General features: G+C 46.5%; 1 protein-coding gene across 7 annotated transcripts in view; it reads right to left on the minus strand.

The window, feature by feature from the left end:
• Window positions 1-17,235, minus strand: part of RREB1 (ras responsive element binding protein 1) — a 183,883-nt gene that overhangs the window by 79,684 nt on the left and 86,964 nt on the right. The window contains exon 1 of one of the 7 annotated variants that reach the window (XM_047858103.1): window positions 391-766. The exons of the other annotated variants lie outside the window; for them this stretch is intronic. The gene's annotated coding sequence lies outside the window, so the exon portion shown is untranslated. Of the gene's footprint in view, window positions 1-390; window positions 767-17,235 lie in introns of those variants that run through there. 7 annotated transcript variants of the gene reach the window in all.

Genomic DNA, 17,235 nt, shown 5'->3' on the forward strand with positions numbered 1-17,235 from the left:
CCCTGGAAGTATTCAAGCAGAGGCGGAGTCACCACAGCTCAGTTTTGCAGAGGGTGAGAGACCAAATTATTTAGATCCTCCTTTTGACTTTCAGATTCTGTACCTCGAAGAGGGCCGTCCCTTCTCCCTAATCCTGTAAGATCCAGAAGCAGGAACGAGGAGAATACATTACAATAGCAGAGCATCAAGAGCGCAAGATGTCTTGGACTGGAAGCTCAGCTTGCCACCAATGGAGAGACTTTAAGTCTCTGAGCCTCAGCCCGCATCTGGAAAATGAAGCTAGTAATACTGCTCTCACAAAACCAGGATCAGTCAAAGGAGTATCTACTAAGACACTTAACAGGCAGTGCAGCGCCCGTCAATGCCAGCTATCTATGTTATGCCCTTTACCTCCTCACATTCCAGTTCATTTAGCCCCTGGGCCAAGTCTCCCCAACTCCTAGATTCATCCGTGGGCCTCACCTCCTGCACCACCAATGCTTGGAGGGCAGGGGTCAGTTGGAGGATCTTGAAAAATTTCCATTCCAGTCCCCATGTTGAACAAGGAGATATAATTCATCACAAACGCAATCCCGTTAGCAGCGAGGGGTAGAGCAGCCACTGCCAACGTCACACGGAGAGCAGGAAATAAAACCCCTCCAGCTTCAGTCTGCGGCTGACACAAATCCCTGGGAACTTCGCATTTGCTTAATCAAGCAGGCTGGCGCTGTGGGCTCCCGCCGGGATGGGCTGGCTCTTCCTTCTCGAGCACCTCTTCCCTCCCAGCTGTGGAACCTGAGTGTCCTGCAGCCGACACCCAGTCACTCCCAGACTCTCCTCTGAAGTGGGTCTGGCTGCCTTCAGTCACATTACAGCTCGGAGGAGGAGAGGCTGGAGTAAAGTTCAGCGGCCGTTTGCAGAAGGGTTTTAGGCAATATCCTGCAACTCTTAAACAGGCCATGAGGTCGTAGGGCTGGCCTTTCTGACATGCTTGGGGAAAGGGGCTTCAGGAACAGGATTCTCCACTTTTCCCCTGCTGAGGGGCTTGATGAAAGCTAAGGATTCCTAGGGCAGGTGATTAATCAGGGACCGGGGCTTCAAATTCCCAGGATTTAGGGCCATTTCAAGATGACACCCCTTATAAAACCCAAATTAGTTCATGGGAGACAGAAAGTGTTGTTCGAACTGCTTCTACCCACCCTAACGGCTCAGAGAAGGCAGAGGGAGGAGATCACTTCTTCCCTTGCCCATTGGAAAAGTGGTCAGCTGTGGTCAAAATTTCACAGTGGGTGATCAGACATTACAAACCGTCAGCTGAGAATGACTGCTGGGTGAAGCAACCGTGCCCAAACTACCAGGAGCTCTGTGGGCCTGCCCTCTATGCCCTCTAATGGGTGACCTTTCTCCCTCTGTTTTGCCTCTAAGAAATTATGAAGAAAAACAAATACTCTGAGATATAAGAGGCTGATAAGTGTTTATCACAAGTTGACCAATCAAAAACATTAGCAAGCACATGGTTTTTCTTAAAGTCCACTGAGCCCAAACCAAAATCTTATTTCCAGGGCAGGATGAGGCACTGGGGAGGAAGGTGCCACGTGGGGCCGGTCCCCCAGCCCCAGCACTAAGGAGCCAACCAACAGAGAGGCACCTCGGAAGGAAGGGAGATTAGCACAGTCCTGGAGGAAGTCTGAGGCATACGGGCCCTCCTGGCTGTTTCTGCCCTGACCCGCCAGGAGGGTGATTAGTTCCCGACAACTGCACTCCTGGACTCCGGAGGGTGTCTAATTGCGCTGCTGTGGCACCAACACAAAGGGCCCGGCTCTCAACAGCCCAGCAGGGTCCGAAACAAGGATAGAGTTGCCCAAAGCACGCGGTTCGTCTCTGTGTGACTGAGCACCCACAGGGCACTGGCCAGGCCCAGGCTCCTCAGTGTGGGTTCACACTAAAAGCCCCACCCTGACCCTTAAGAACCTTTTGCAAGCCCCTAGACTTCCTTCCTAAGTGACAAAGAACAGAAAGGACGATCTCAAAGGGGAGATCACCAGTTGAGTGAGCATTGGGCCGGCACCAGAAGTGAGCCTAAGAGGAGACACGTCACTGAGAAAGCAAACGGCGCTGGCCTGTGCACCTCGCCAGCGGCACAGGGAACACACAGCCATGTGGGGCTCTTCTGCTCGGCCCAAGGACGGCCTGATGCTTCCACTGGGTCTCCAGGGGTCAGACACCCCTGCAGGGAAAACTTCTGGAGCACAAAGTTTAGAGGGCCCGGCTCAGGCCCATTTAACTTAAGCAGTATGTAATACAAATGTCCCCAGGCAAATGGGGATATCAGTTGAAAAAACACTGGCCTCCACTAATACTCTGACACAAAATGGTTTTAGGATGCTGTGAAACCACGTCCTGCTTCTCAAACAGAGTTCTTCAGCCCGCTTGCAATCATAAAGCTGACGCTCTCTCGCTCACCCCCTTCATTTTACTTGAATGCCTGTGATAAAGGCACCCTCTCGTTGTTCAAAAAGAACATCCCTACTCTTTTCCTTTTATCTTCCCTTAACAGTTTGCCATCCAGTGATAGGAGGGGCCTCGCCTCCAACAGTCCGTCCTTTTATCTCCCGCTGACCATGCAACAACATGAGGCCAAGGACTGGATTTCCTGCAGCTCCCTTCGAGGGGCTGTTTGACTTGTTTAAAGTATTACTGGCCTCCAGAACCTTGGAACAATGCCTGAGCAACACCTACCCGGCATCCATTTCAGCTCCAACTTTAAAAGCCTCCAAGTCCAATGTACCAGGACTCCCTGTCCCTCCGTGTGGGAGCGGCTTGATGCTTCCAAGAAAGAGGACTCACTTTCCAGGCTCACGTATGTAGTTGCCTTTTGTCGGCAGCAAATATGAGCTGACTTCATCAAAGTACGGAAGCCCCAGAAGTTACTAAGGGTAGCTCAAGTTAAACTCTGAGTTAACACTGTCATTATCATAATAATGCAGTGGCATTTAATACCATTCTTGAGCCACTGGAACCCAGAGCAATCTGTATGTCATGTGCTTCCTTGCATAAGCCTGGAATACACTGGATCCTTCGTGTGTAGAAGGCAGGCCATGACCTCTGATGTCCTTCCAAGCTTAACTCTGTATGCGACTCAACTCTGCTGGGATGCCTAGGTCCGGGCTCAAAAGGACTTTCACCTGCTGCTGAACACTATGAACATCCCTGTGAACATCCAGGATTGGTAATGGCAGCAAAGTCCCATTTCATAGCAGATCAAGGCAGTTGTGGGGCCGTTTGCCACTTACGGGAACCAGAAGGAGTTCACCCACCAGAGTACAGAGGACACTGCCTCCCTGCCATTCAAGACCAGGAGTTCATTCTCTTGGCCTCACACCAGCATATGTGAGGTTAATGGGTTCAGAGGATGATAAGATCAGATGTTCAAAACAGCCCACCAGAGTTCCTGGAGTATAGAGAAAATCTTTACAAAGTCAACTAAAAAAAACAAAAGAAAAGAAAAGACAAAGAAAAACTTCCTTGCCTAAGTACCCCTTAGCCCCTCACAATCTCCGAGGTAAGAGGCCTGGGGGAGGAGTGGGGAACACGGTGGTGCGACTGACAGTAAGCAAGGCCATGGAGAGTTACGGTGGCAAATGAGTGACAGAAGCCAGGCTGTACATTAAATTCGCAACACAAATTTCTATGCCATCACTCTAAGATGGGGCCGGTATTTTTAGGATCTCCCTTTACAAGGCCCAGACAACACACAAGAGTGTGCAGACCAGATCAGCCACGCTGTCCCCATGCAAAATCCAGGAGGTTGCATTCTGCGTGTCCCCTCTCCCACCACTGTGGGGCTTGGCCCTGTTGTTGGCCCATCTGAGAACAGGAGCTAGCTAACCGGTTCGGCACCACAAGCCAAAGAGCAGGCACTCTTCAACGTCCTCAATTTCCTCCCAGCCATGAAGTCAGAACGACCGGTACAGACAAAGAAAAGCAAAAACTTGCGAAACAACGGCATCTACCGTGCTCACTGAATATGCCCGAGGAAACGTTCTCAGAGCCCTTTAAGATGCTTCATTATGATTCTGGAAAGAAAATGTAGTCCACTACACCCAGGCACACACATGTTCACACAAACCCAATTTTATACTCTGCCGGCCCCACAACTAGAATGCAGAAGTCAAAATATACCTCAAGAGAGTGGCCCCGGTTACTTAACAGATTTGGAATTGTATCTGACGCTTTTCCATAAACTCTATTAGAGGCCAGTGACATCCTGGCATGTTCCCAATCTGGAAACAGAGTTTTCCTAAGGGCTGGGGAGTGGGGGTGGGGGTGGGGGTGGGGGTGGGGGTGGATGGCAGGGAGAGAAAAGGACTAACAGATTATACAACAGTTTGCTACCTGACTATAGTAAAACTGCTGTTTGCAGGAAAGACAGAGATGTAGGGAAAAAACCTCACTGTCTTTTGATTACTTGGAATTAACCCCTAATGTTATGCATTGGCCAAGGCAAGAATAATCCTTTTAAGGCTTCACCCACAAGAAACTACTAATTGTGATAACTTTTTTTTTATTTTAACCCTACCAGCTGAGATTCTTCTAAAGGGAATCCAGTCTGGAAGACAGATATGCAAAGTAATTCCAGTTCTATCTTACATGAAGATCTTTAAAGTACCATGCTCCTGGTGTGAGTCATGTGTCCTGTACAACCCAAATTTATAGTCAAATGCTATTATTCACATTAGGCAAATGTTTTTTTGTTTTTTTTTTTTTTCCAGTTTGGAGAAAGAGAAAACAAAGGGACACAGTAATCCATTCAAAGTTGCCAGGCTCAGAACGATCACAGTGTCTCTGTACTTGTCATTTCGATGGCTTCAGCTACCAGACAGGTTTCATTTTTAAAAAATCGGTCTCAGGGCACCTGGGTGGCTTAGTCGGTTAAGCATCCGACTTCGGCTCAGGTCATGATCTTGTGATTCGTGGGTTAGAGCCGCGTATCGGGCTCTGTGCTGACAGTTCAGAGCCTGGAGCCTGCTTCAGATTCTGTGTCTCCCTCTCTCTCTCTGCCCCTCCCCCACTTGCGTGCATGCTCTTTCTCTCTCAAAAATAAAGAAACGTTAAAAAAAAAAAAAAAGCGTATCCTCATTTTCCTGGGGTTTGACTTCCAGGCCCCATTCTCGCAGTTTTCAGTGTACTCAAGTCAAAGTTAAGGACAGTACACAGAAAAGGTGAATTCTCTCTGCAAGGAGTTAACTTGTTGAAGATGTTCTATACTGTTTTTGTGCCCTAGATGTAGGGCAAGATTTCGTATCAATGTGAAAACCTGAAAGAAGATGGTGGTCATTCTCAGACATTAGTCTGCTAATGTTCTAGATTTGAGAACCACCAGGAACTCTAAGACAGAGCCCCAGGCCTCAAAGGCTCACATTCGGGCTGCAGAGATAGACAAGACACATGGAGATAAGTTCAAATCCAAGGGAAAATGAATCGTGAGCCAAACACTTTAGGGCTGCAAGCCTCCCGAGAGGTAGGTCATCAAGCGTGAGGGCAGTAGGGCAGAAGCAAACCTGAGCTTAAAGGAAAGATCTGGCTTTCAGAAGACAGGGCATAGCAGTTAGAAGGAAATGCGTGGAGACTCAAGAGGTATGTCTGGATGGTACACGGTGTCATGAAAACACTGGCCCATACACGCCTACATTTTCACCCATGCTGGAGCAAATAAAGAAAACCACACGACTTACTAAGATACTCACAGTACTGAATTCATTCTTTTCTTAGGGTCAGGTGCCTCAATTTTAAAATGAGATGATAAAGACAGTAGATGGTTGAGACTGGTTATTAACACCCTTACTTGGCAAGAGAGAGAAAGAGAGAGAGGGAGACAGAAAAGACAATCCCTTGTGTCTACCTGCAAAAGTTTTGCCTTGGCTTTCTAGCCCCTGAAAATAAAACCCTTGGGAGCCATCACACTATACCAGTGCGTTGCTGGAAGAGGGAGAGTGGAGTAGGGCAGAGGGCAAAGATGCAGTGGCAAGACTATGCTGGTGTCAAGGTTCCATCCGAGGGGGATGAACTTCATCTCATGACTATGGAAACCCACTAACGGTCTATTCCCCTTCCTTTTAAAAAAAAAAAAATCCTGAGATGAAATAATCAGATCGATATTTTTAAAACTTCTTGGCAGCATTTTAGGAAAGGGACGATGAGAGGCACATAACCCAGTTAGGAATCCACTGCAATACAGTCTAAGAGACAGAGGGGAGGAGCACAGGGATCCAGGAAGACGTCACCAAGGGACTGACATTGTTGTGAGGCTGTGGGTGAGGGAGAGGTTGGGCTTCCTACGCTGGCAACAGAGATGCAGAAAAAATTCCCAGTTCGGGAGAGAATAAAGAGAATGCAGCAGGAAGGGACTGGCTAGTAAGCAGGATGAAGAGAAAAGTTCTGCTCGAAAGAAAATCTAAAACGTCCGTGGCCAGAAAGGGAGCAGATGGGGAAAAAAGAAGGTTCTGGAGGAGGTGGGAAAGGAGGGCAGGGGGCTGCCAGGCACGGGAAGATGAAACATTCGTGTTTGAACGGAATACATAACATGTGTAGCCATGTAAATAGAAGTATTCATTGTCAAATTGACCCTGCTAACGAACACTGACATAAGCTGCTGATGTTGGGGGAAGTGCTTGGAGAGCCTTAACTCACAGATTACAAGTCTACACAAAACTGTACCACATGTAAAACAAGAGAAAAACAAAAGCCATCCTCCTCTGTCTTTCAAAGAGCCTATCATATAAAACTAGCATGTTAGATACTGGGGAAAGCATTTTATTGAATTGATAGGGTCTGGAGCAGTGATGTCCAATTGAAAGTTCTCCAACGATGAAAATGACCTCTATCTGTGCTACCCAATATGGCAACTGCTAACCACACGTGGCCACTGACCACTTGAATGGAGACTAATGTAACTAAGGAACTACATTTAAAATTTTTATTTAAGTTTAATTTAAATTTAAATAGCCACATGTGGCTACCAGCTGTTGTACCGGACAGCATAGGTTTATGGTAGTTTTTTTTTTTTTTCTTTTCTTTTCCCTCCAGTAATCTTGGGTTACTAGATTGTTTGCTTCCTGAAGTTTTTAAGCCCTAAAAGCAGGAATAAAGATGATCTGGTATGGTTTTACCTGCAGGCATGACAGGGGAGTGAGCTGATCCCAGAAGTAATAAACTTTGCTATGAGCCTTTATTCTTCCCCGTATTTATCAGTGTCAATGTATAAAGGGAAATCACCCACGAAAGCAACAACAGAGGGACATCTCCTAAGCCAGACTGACTTCTTCTAGGTGAGTCATCACCAACCTGCCCCATCTACCCCAAACCTGCTCAGACTTGGTTCCACCTCAAACATGAAGGTCAATGTGTGCAAACATGTGAAAATGGTTACAAAATCAGATCAAGTTTAAAAAGCAAGATAGTACACTTAAGCATTCTACGTTTTGATAATGTATTAATGGACAAAGTCTGGAAGATGCAATGTGAAATGAGATATATGTCACGGGAATATGCTGATTTTTTTTAAAAAATGAAAGCATAATATCACTGCAAACTTGATTTTTAGAATTTTTTTTTTTTTTTTTCAGGGGCACCTGGGTGGCTCAGCTGGTTAAGCATCTGACTTCGGCTCAGGTCATGACCTCACAGGTTGGGAGTTCAAGCCCCGTGCATCAGGCTCTGTGCTGACAACTCAGAGCCTGGAGCCTGCTTTGGTTTCTGTGTCTCCCTCTCTCTGCCCCTCCCCTGCTTGCTCTCCCTCTCTCTCTCTTTCAAAAATGAATATTTAAAAAATTTATATATCAAAAAAATTTTTTAATATACGAAAAAGAAAACAATTGGACTGCATTCCTTCTTAAGATATGAGACCATTCTCCTGCCTCCCTCCCTCAATTTAGAGATCTTTAGTTATAGCCCAGTACCTGGCACACAGTGAGCATCTGTTTTAGCGCACTCTAAGAAAGGATGCGCTGATCAAGGAGTGATATGCTCAGGTTGATAAGCCCCATTCTACAGGCAAGTAGAAGATTCATACCGTTGAAACTGTATGTAAAATTTCTTGGGTAATAGTCCATAAATTTGATCAGATTTTCAAATGTTCCTTTTTCTTGTGAAGATGAGATCAATCACATAATTGACTTCCGACAGGATCCAACACATGGCAGTGACTTAATAAAAGTTAGTGAAATCAATCCCCCAAAATGATTTTCCAATGCCTACTGTAAACAGTTCCAATGTTAGAACAGAATTCATGCTACAGAAAGGGGGTTGGGGGAGAGATCATGATCTCCATTTATGTCACTGCATTTACATGGTTTTGTTTTGTTCCCCCAGTAATTCCAGGAATAGCTGCTAAAACCAAGTTAGTTTCCTGATGCTGACCATTAGGTTAAAACAGATTTTTGAGTGCATATTACCACCACCTCTAGGCCATCAAAGGCACCGAGGAGGTTTTCTGTAAGATCCACGTAGAGGTGTAAATGTGGCCCAAACACTAGCAATTCCTGGGACTCTCAAAGGGGTCCCAGAATAGAGGGTGGTCTTGGGAGGATGTTTGTTTTGCAATTAACAAAAGGTAATGGCATGAGTGAGCCTTTTAAATAGAAGCCAAGAATTAAAACCAAGGCCCTCTATGCACCAAATAGTCCTTCCTTAAATTGCAATGCATAAATAAAATAAATTGGCTATAAACGGGAGGATTATATCAACTATAAAATTCAAGAGTCACAGCCAGGGGAGTGGGAAAAGCGACTGATTAAAGGTATAGGGCAGGGGGACTGGTTTGCTCCTTGTTTCCTCATGTAGCCTTTGAAGGTAAAACCAATTTTTTTCTGGCCTTTAAGTTGGTTAGAGGTTAAAACAAAGCAACACGAACAAACAAAAACAAAACAAAACAAAAAAACCTGTCTGAAAAAATTAACAAATGGGAGCTGCAGTCACCCTTCCAATGATTTGGAGGAAACAATACCCCACCTGCGGCCCTCAAATACTTCGTGATGATAAAAAATGCATTTGTCGGTCACCTCAGCTGGTAACTATGGCTCTGCCACTAGACTTGGGGTGTGTGTGTGTGTGGGGGGGGTTCTAGAAGCTCACCACCTGGGTGAAAGAAGAAGAAAAAAGATGATGAGAAGTTAAGAGAATGAAGTGTTGTCCTTGCGATACTAATGTGAAGTCCAGGGAGAGAACACTGGCAGGTGTAAGTGGAGGGGGAGGAGGGGTGCAAGAGAGACTGAAAGGAGCCCATACACAGAAGGGACCCTGAAAAGCCCAGGAAGCAGGTCCTGCTGACAGAGGGTGCGTGGGGGGCAAGCTGCGGGAAGCTGGGGCGGTGGGGCCACGGGCTCAGTGTAGGCAGAGAAGATGATGTCAGTTTTCAGAGAACTTGTTCAAACATGGAATGGGACTGCAGGGGAGGGAGGTCTGACTGGAAACGGGAACAAAGAGAGAGGCAGGCTGGATGTACAATGGAACGGAGGGAGCTAGAGAGTAAGGGGCTCCTGCCACAGGCTAGATTTCCTACCGTCCTAGAATGGGGACTGGGAAGAAGGTTTCCAAGCAGGCAGTAGAGCTAAGCTCTTTTATAGACACCTGGAAAGTGAAGAAATGACAGGAATCAGAAGGGGAAGTCTGCGTACTATGGGATTAGTCTATGGGTCAGAGCTTCTGAGCACACATGCGATTCGCTGGCCAGAGAGAGGCGAGGCCAGAACTCACTGAGCTGGGAGTCAGAGTAAAGAGGGTCCAGGGAACCCCTGGGAACACCCTGGTTAAGCCACAGAGATAGGAAAAAGGACTGGTAGGAAGGGGCAGAGTGTAGTGTCCAAATAAGTGTGAAAGCATTAGCAAGGAAGGTGCATAAACCTTCTGAGTCTGGGAAGATGAGAGAGTACAGAAAAGAACCATTTGACAGGGTGCTCAAGGAAGTTGGATGATCTTAATCTTGAACACACAGTAGGCACTCAAATATTTTACTGATTAGTAATCTCAAGAAAACAGACAGGGGGTGATATGCTGTGAGTAGGAGGAAGAGAAAAGGGGAATTGATGGTTTAAGGAGCACAGGGCCCCAAAGGCCCTAGGGACCTGGTGGGAGGGAGCACAGAGGCAGAGATAGATAAGTAAAGGCCTCCCCTGCGGCCCCAGTGGCCAGGGACAGCCAGGGACAATGGCGCTGAAGAGAGGAGAGGGATGGCTCTCAGCTTAGGTATTTACAACCACGTGATCATGATCTGGACGTGCTCTGGAATAAGAAGGCGCTCAGGGGAGGATGGCATCCTGTTTCCCACTCTAGACAGCTGGCAAAGGAGAAGGAGGAACACCGTGTCATTTCAAATGGTGGCATCTTTTATTACAGAGATTTGAGGCAAGCCTGTCAGGTTTCATCCAACAGATACCCAAATCATACATGTAGCTGTTCTCCGAAACAGTAAACAAGTGGATTCTATCTACAAATACCAAGGGCTCCTGGTCTCTGAGGGGGCAGAAACGTTTTCTGAACGTTTCTAAACGCCCAACCCAAAATGGCTTTCATGGTAGTTCCCCCCCCCCCCCCCAACAGCTGAACTTCTAACCCAGATGCGCCTCAGTACGGAATGCAGCCGGGAAATCTGCACGGGGGACTCGCAGGAGTTGGTTCTTAAGGGGCACGCAGCCCTCCGCCAGCACAGGGTCCCCCCCATCCTTCCCCTCAGGGTAAGCTGGTCTGGGCGAATCTGCGCACAGGGCCCTGTGATTCAATTAGCGTGAGTTCAGTTGCTCTTTTTAGGTCAGTTCTTTCTTCTTTTGTTTAGATCTGACTCAAGATTTACTTCAATTATCTACACCTCTGTTAGAGCACCTAAGCAAATTAAACCATCTGAAGTGAGGGAGAGGAAAAGAAGGAACGGCATCTGTAAAGCAATGTATGCAAAACAGTTCCCCCCCCATCTCTGTTCCCTTACATCGCCACACTCCTAGGCAAGCAACTGTTTCTCAAAGGAAAATTCTAGACTCTGAAGTCTGAATGTGAAAGACCCCGTGGTTAAGCCCTGGCTTGCAGAAAACTAAAAATTTCAGCAATTCTGCAATGAAATGTTAGGTTCAGAGCTATACAAAGCGTAGCAGCTGTTCCTGGCCAACACGAAAACCGAAAGGGGTGATGCTATCTTTATCCTCTACCTAGAGTCGAAGCTGGTACCGGCCCGGGGCAGAGCTACCAGAGCCGGCTCAGTTCTAGCCTGCTGAGCCTGGGAGACAAAGAAGGCAAGGAAGTGCAGGGGCCAGCAAAGTACACGTAAACAACAACAAATAACAGACCCACCTGGAAGACAGTGAATGCAGTTAATCATTGACAAGTTTTAAAGGATGCCAGGAAACAGAACTGCTTAAAAAGCAGTTCTCAATGTCATTTGGAAATCCTTTGCTATCAGTTCAAAATTCGAAAGGTTAGATCGCACCTCACTCTTCCTGATTTTCCCCAATGGGAAGAAGGAGAAACCTTTCACCAATTTTCTTGGAAGCAAAACCACATCGTGTCTATTACAACTTAAGTCTTGATCATAAAAACTGAACAGAAACTATCTTCAGACCACCTCCTGGAATGAGGCCTCAGAGGAGCATCTGGGAGGGCAGAGGATGACAGAAAATGACCTGAAAAGGGCCTCTCGCGCGCCTGAAGCTTGCACACGGGTTAGCTGGAGAAACATGTTCCAGTGCCACTGGACCACCTCGCTCTGAGAAAATGCTTCCCAGCAACACCTGGGTGCCAGCCCTAGCAACCCCATTCTATTATTGTTCAGTGTTAAATGACTGGGCGACTGTTGCCCAGCCATGCATCTCCAGGACTGGGCCCACACTGTCCGCAGCCCGCCACACACATAAACCACCAACGACTGACGCTGCTGGGGGGGGGGGGGGGGGGCTTCGCCCCTAATGTGAACCGCCACCGACACACCGCACTTCCTGCTCATTCTGACAGCCAGTCTCCAAGAAAAAGAGAAGAACCACTGCAGGGCCCGGGGGGTTACCACCCGGAGACCAGCCAGCAGAACTGCACAGCAGTGAAGGAGCAGACTTGTGAGCCACACTTCTTGGGTTTGAATCCCGCCTCTTCTGCTTGCCAGCTGTGGTGAGTGGCTTGACCTTATGGCAGTGCCCTTGGACGGTTACGGTTATAGAACTCTTCTCTGCCTCAGTTTCCTCATCTGTAAGATGGAGACGATGATAATACCTACTTCACAGGGTCGTTGTGAGAAACGTCTGAGTTCAATATGTTAAGTGCTTTAACACGGTGAGGTTTAGAGTCTAACAAACTAAGTGCTTGCTATTATTATCCTACATGGGCTCACACCTGAGCATACGTTTAATGCACAAAAACACTAGCAAGTGCATATTGGCACTTCAGAGTTCATTCACTAATTATCAGTTCAACTGGTGCTACAAGACATTCCATTCATCCAAGGCAATGGTTCTCAAACTTGAGCACGAACCTAGAGAGCTTACTGGAGCAGAGGTCTGGGGTGAGGCCTGAGCACCTGCATTTCTAACAAGTTCCCAGGTGATGCTGATGCTGCTGGCCTGGGGATCACAACTGCAGAGCCATAGCTTGGTGGCACAGTTCACTTCTTACGTTCCACCTTTGAGGCCTAAGCCTTCTCTAGTTTCTTTCTGTGCACAGTACGCTTTAAGGAGAAATAAGAAAGGACAGTGCCAAAGATGCCTGTGGCAAAGAGGTGTCCTGTTCAGAGAACAGCAATGTGTTCCTCTGCGTTGCCTGGTACCCTTACAACTTTGCATAGCAGGTGGTAGATCACATGACAAGTTCTGGCCAATAGGCTGTGAGCCAAGGGCCCGCGCATCACTTCCAGTCTGAAGCTTTTTCACACTGGCGTGTGATCTGCTCGCTCTCTCCTTCCTGGGGCTGCCTGGAAGCATGTGCAATGGCAGGACAGCTAGGAGATGAGAGCGGCCTGGATCCCTGGGCCACTGCCTGGAAGGGAGCCACAAGACAGGGCTGCTGGTCCCGCGCTAGTTTCACAGGAACAAGAAATGACATTTCATGGGTTGAGCCACAGAGGTTTTAAAGTTGGTTTCATACTTCAGCATAGCTCAGCCTAACCTAAGACAACTCACTGTGAAAAGAACCTCTATATCAGTAGTCAGTCTTATTAAGTACAACCTATCACACACAGATGTGAAGTATTTTATACTAAAATCAGTTAGCTGGGATTTCTACCCTACTCTCAATTCACTTCTGTTCATTAAAATAGAGGAATTTGGTTTTGTTTTGTTTTTTTAACCTCCCATTTGGGAGCTCTTCCTCACCAAATTTAAAAACTTTTCATCGCAACAGGATTATGTAACAGTTGCCAACAACTTAGAAAGCTAAATATGCTAAGAAGTACTGAAAATGTGAACAGTAAATACACTGAAGGATTCAGATCAAGAGTCCTAGGAAACAAATATGTGCACACTCACACTCCTGGAATCCCTTGATTCCCAAAAGCAGGCCAGAAGGAAAGGGATTCAATTTTATTCATTAAATCATGTGTGAACTGATAATGTATTCTGGCCAAATGAAAGAAGGTGATCTCTTTAAGGTAAAAGCATCACCATGTAACCACAAAACGACTCCTTAAAAAAAAAAATCATAATTTCTAGTCAACCTAGGAAAATGTGCAATTTAACATGCAGGGAATGAGCTTTCCACAATATACTAATATTCCAGATGATGTGGAATGAATCATAATAAAAATTCTCGTCTCCTAAAAACGCCAGCCCCTACCCAGACACACACATACACACACATACACACACACAGCCAAAACAAAGCATAATCTAGAACTCCAAGGTACGACATTTATGAAATGCACAAAAACAACTGGGGAGAGAGCATACAATCACGTAAGCCCTTCCGGGTTTAAAGAACCGAACAGCACTTCTCTGGAGGGCCCTCTGTGAGGACAACGTCAGGGATCTACAACTGATCTCAAAGGTGGGGGGACCGGCTGGCTCAGTCTGAAGAGCACGTGACTCTTGAGCTCAGGATCCTGAGTTCGAGCCCCACGGTAGATGTAGAGATTACTAAACAAAACAAAACAAGGTAGAGGGTCTCCTGGCCAGAATTCTCCCTCACTCCTTCTGCAGAGGGCAGGAGAGCCCCTCTGGGCACACACACACATTTTAGAACTCATGCTGAAGGAGCTCACTGGCTCTCTGCTCCCCACTTAGCACAGGCAAGGCCAAGCTCGAGATGAACAGACCCTGCTGCTTCAGGCCTTCTCAAGTTCCTAGGCCCCTAGAGTGCCTCATTCTCGGGGTGTGGCACATTCCATCTCTTTAGGTACTCCCATGTGGCCAAAATGAGGAAGAAAAAAAAAAGGGGGGTAAACACTCATGTAATACATTTGGTCACATATTAGAACTCGACTGTAAAATCAGAGTCGAAAATAATAAAAAGGCCCCAATGCTCAAAGCTGCATTTCTCTGTTATACAGCTATTTAGCAGACTGTTGGGGTTTTGGGTGAATGGATTTTTTTTTTTCATTTCTTTCAGGAGATATGAAAAAGTCATTAACAAAAATGCAAACCTGAACACTTAAACTTCTTTATTTAAAAGAAAAATCATATGACACACTACCTTTAAGATTTTAGAGAAACCCAGGTGCCTGGGTGGCTCGGTCGTTGAAGTGCCCAACTCTTGATTTCAGCTCAGGTCATGATCTCACGGTTCGTGAGTTCAAGCCTCAGGTGTGTTCCACGAGGACAGTGTGGAGCCTCTTTGGGATTCATTCTCTCTCTCTCTCTCTCTCTCTCTCTCTCTCTCTTCCCCTCCCCACTCGACTGTGTGCCCTCTCTCAAAATAAATAAACTTAAAAAAAAAAAAAAAAAGATGAGAGAAACCACTGAAGTCTCACATATACCCTACAACAGGGTTACTTCCTCACTTTTCATTAAGGAGCTAACACCAGAGGACAGACACTGTCGGGAAACCAGAGAGAACAGGAGTAATGTGCAGTTCAATAATAGGTGGGTTTATTAATAATCACAGAGCTAAAGGAACTCAGCCTCACATCTTGCTAGTACTCTCCCGTAAGACCCCTGGAAACCCCTTATTATTTCGCAAGTTGATTTTATAATGCTCCTAACATGTCCTCAAATCAGAGTTATTGTGTGCACATCTGCAAGAGAAACATACTGGGAACATCCACGTTTAGCAAATGAAAGCCATGTAAAAGCGATCCCATGTGATTTTTGTAGTCTAACTTGCGCAGTTTATTTCTTCCATAGTCATGTTCAAATTGAGAGGGTCAAAGCTCTAAGTTAATTCCTGGGGGTCTATAAACACTATGCTTCATATAGCTGAAAGCCCCTTTCCATTTACTTCTGCCCAGAGAGGTCTGTGGTTGCAGACTTCTACACATCATCCCGGTGTTAGGAATTTATTTGCTTAACAAGATGGTTGGCTCTATCCTGCTGCCTGCCCCAGCCTGGTGGCCGCCTTCTCCCACACACAGGGAACTGCGGGTCGTGTGCTCACCAGGAATGCCGTTCCCTTTTGTTCTCACTGCTGCTGCCTCTCTGACTGGCACCCCAATAAATCTGAGACCATACAAATGCACATCCCTGTGATGTGCAACTTTTATGCACACCTAGGCCATGCCCCAAACCATCCTGGCTAAATGACTCCAAAATCAGCACATCCTGTGCACCCTCAAGCTCCCCCTCTGCACCAACTCCCGGCACCAAGACTGCAGCTGGCTGCTCCTGGGGGCTGGTTTGCTGATCATATGACTGCTGAAATCCCTCAGATAAAAGCAGGCATTGTCCACTTTTCCTTGAAATCTCAAAATCTTGGATAAGACCAGCAATCAAGTAACATTTCAATCCTCCAACCACCTTAAATCAATTGATCAAATTCTTCTCTCTGGGTCTCACCCTGGTCCCCGGGGCCCCTTAAAAATAACCCAACGTCCAATAAAATCCATTTTAGTCAGCCTTTAAAGCAGACCCACGGCATTTACTTCAAATACAAGACGAGGATTAGGTGAAGGCGGAAAAGCTTTTAAACAAACAACGAACGTTATGGATCGAGACGCTAGTAACTGCCCAAATTTCTGTCATGCCCTGCAAGTGCTCTGGGGGCATCGAGAGTATCAGCAGAGAGCTTCCCCCTTCCTTCTTCATGGTCGGCCTCCAGCCCCACAGAGGAGTTCTCGGAGCCTGTGATTCATGGAGGCTGATATCCAGGCAGCCAGCAGCTGTTCAAATCTACGCCTGGATGTCTCCCTCCCAGGCACTTCCAGTTCCACCATCTCCACCTCTCAATGGTTGTCCTGGAGGCCCGCCCACTCAGGGGATGCGGTGAGTACATCATCTCCAACCGAGCCAGCCGTGCAGGGAGCCACGGGGCGCTGCGCAGCTCAGCACACCGAGTAACACACAAGCCCTTTACCCTGTGCCACACCCCTCCTGTGCTGTCCCCACCCCAAGAAGTCAGCACAAAGACCTGCTCCTTGCTTCCTGGGAAGTAATGGTTTTTATTACTTTTCCATCTGCTGTGAGCGTCCAACATCCAGAGAATTAATTCTTATTAAATGCAGCCCGACTACATTCATTTCCCTCCCCTGGACGAGTCACAAACGTCTACCCATAAGAGAATACTTTCCACCTTCAGCATGGCAATCCGGAGGTATAGTTTCCATGGATACGCAGAAGACCGGGTTACAAAACTAATTACGTTTTCAAAGGGAATAATTTCTCTTAGCAAAACAAAACAAAACTCACGAAACCTATTTGATTCAGTAGTAGAAAAGTTTGTACCAACCTTACTCAGGTTAACTGCATTACAGCACATCTAAAGGCACCAAAGACTTAAATCTACTACCATTGGAAGCTAATTTAAACGCACTTATGAGTAGGATTATTAAAACTTAGGCCCAGCAATGTGCCATATGCAGATAAAAATCAAAATGCTCCAGAACCATTACTAGGTATTAGCTACCCCGGGAGCTTTCCAATCCTGGGATTTCCATGAAAATGTCCCAAAATACTTAACAACACCAAGAGAGATTTTGATGTTCAACCATGGAGTGCCACAGTAGTCTCCATCTACAAAATGGAGCTGCGGAGAGGAAAAAAATTAACAAATAACCCAAAAAACAGAATAATGGCTGGTAAGAAAGCATTTTGTTTTTCAAATTAGCATTGTTCCTCCTGGCCAAAAAAAGCCATGCAGACA

Source organism: Prionailurus viverrinus, chromosome B2 (assembly GCF_022837055.1).
Source record: "Prionailurus viverrinus isolate Anna chromosome B2, UM_Priviv_1.0, whole genome shotgun sequence".
NCBI classification, from domain to species: domain Eukaryota; kingdom Metazoa; phylum Chordata; class Mammalia; order Carnivora; family Felidae; genus Prionailurus; species Prionailurus viverrinus.